The sequence below is a fragment of the Apium graveolens genome, chromosome 4, assembly GCF_009905375.1.
Source record: "Apium graveolens cultivar Ventura chromosome 4, ASM990537v1, whole genome shotgun sequence".
Taxonomy (NCBI): domain Eukaryota; kingdom Viridiplantae; phylum Streptophyta; class Magnoliopsida; order Apiales; family Apiaceae; genus Apium; species Apium graveolens.
Genome location: NC_133650.1, coordinates 271,649,262 through 271,651,296, shown reverse-complemented (window position 1 = coordinate 271,651,296; position 2,035 = coordinate 271,649,262). Strand labels below are relative to the sequence as shown.

At 41.9% G+C, this 2,035-nt stretch overlaps 1 non-coding gene across 1 annotated transcript; it reads left to right on the top strand.

Moving 5' to 3' along the window:
* Positions 1–1,667: 1,667 nt before the first annotated feature.
* Positions 1,668–1,774, top strand: LOC141722191 (small nucleolar RNA R71). Its single transcript, XR_012575215.1, has one exon. It is a non-coding gene; the product is annotated as a small nucleolar RNA R71 (small nucleolar RNA).
* Positions 1,775–2,035: the final 261 nt, after the last annotated feature.

Here is a 2,035-nt window from a genome sequence, read left to right as displayed (position 1 = left end):
ATTGCTCAAGCTCTGAATTCACGACAGAGTTGTTCCGCTTTACTTTAAAACACTGCTCTTTATCTGTGGGTAACTTTATTGCCTTGAACACATTAAAAATGACCTTCTGATCTTGAGCCTTCATAGTAAGCTCTCCTTTTTGCACATCGATCATAGTTCGGATTGTAGCCAAGGATGGTCTTCCCAAGATAATGAGAATCTTCTTATCCTCCTCAAATTCTAGAATTACAAAATCAGCAGGGAACATGAGTTTATCTACCTTAACCAAGACATCCTCCACTATACCTCGTGGATAAGTGATGATCCGATTGGCCAACTATAAGGACATGTTTACAGGTTTTGGATCAGGTAAACCAAGTTTCTTGAAGACAGATAATGGCATCAGATTGTAACTAGCTCCCAAGTCACATAAACACTTGTCAAATGACAGATTGTTAATGGTACAAGGTATCGTGAAGCTTCCTAGATCTTTAAGCTTATGAGGTAGTTTTTGTTGCAGCACAACACTGCACTCTTCCATTAGAGCAACGGTTTCCAACTCCTCAAGTTTTAGCTTCCGAGATAGAATACCCTTCATGAACTTAGCATAGCTCAATATCTGTTCTAGAGCTTCAGCAAAAGGTATGTTAATGTACAACTTCTTGAAAACCTCCAAAACTTTGGCAAATTGCTTGTCGAACTTATGGTTTTGAAGCCTTTTAGGAAATGGCAGAGGTGGGTAGACCTGTTTATCCCCTGTATTACTCTAAGGAGGATTGCGTTCAACAGCTTTCTTCGTCGGTTCCACCTCGACATCCTGCTGCACAACTTTTTCAGCTACAATCTCATTTTCTGGATTTGGCAAAGGTGTAGATGCACTTGCATTCTGGACAGAATTTTTAGACTCTTCGTCTTGCTAAAATTGGGGGCTGGCAACCGTTTCGGACCTCAAGGTGATGGCATTCACCTGTTCGTTAACTTCCCTCTTTCATGGATCAGCTTCTGTATCACTAGGAAGTGTACCGGGTTGTCGATTCAATAAAGCATTGACAATCTGCCCAATTTGATTCTCCATAGTTGTGATAAAAACCGCTTGGGTCTTGCACATGAGCCTCAACTCCTCCAATTCAGATTTTTCATTAGATTGACTTGTACTTCCATGCGATTGTTGTTGAAGTTGGAGTTGTTGTCTTGGTCCATATTGTGGTTGTTGAAAACCAGGAGGGTTGAATTGCTTTGCTGCATACTGCTGATAAGGATGTTGCACCATATTCTGATTATTGCTCCAACTGAAGTTAGGATAATTACAGTTGTTAGGATGGTACATGGCAGGAACTAGCTGCTGCAGCCTGTGAAAGTTGCTCACTAACTGAGCTGATTCACAAGATATAGCACAATGCTCCATCGCATGCGCACCTGCACACAGCTCACAAAAACTGGCTATCTGATTGACTGTATAGTTGGCCAGAGAATTGATTTTCCTAGACAACGCCTTTAGTTGAGCAGTGACAGCCGTAGCTGTATCCACTTCAAGAAGTCCTGCTACCTTGCCCTGTGGCAATCTCTGAGTTAATGATAATCATTCGTAGCTCTTTGCCCATAATGCTTCACCTGATACTGCATCGAGCATGGGTCTTGACTGTGCTCCCAAACCATTGTAAAAACAATTGATGATCATCCAATCAGGCATGCCATGATGAGGAAAATTCCTAAGCATCTCCTTGTAGTGCTCCCAAGCTTCACATAGAGTTTCCCCCGATTGCTGTGCAAATTGAGTAAGAGCATTCCTGAGTGCAGCTGTCTTTTCCATAGGGAAGAATTTAGTTAGAAACTTCTGAGCAAGATCCTCCCAAGTAGTGATAGATCCAGCCGGTAGAATGTGTAACCAGCTCTTAGCCTTGTCCCTCAGAGAGAATGGAAACAAAATTAGTTTCACAGCATCTTCAGAAACATTATTGAACTTGAAGGTGTCACATATATCGATGAAATCCCTAATGTGCATATTGGGATCGTCCGTTGGAGAACCTCCAAACTGGACTGAATTTTGCACCATCTG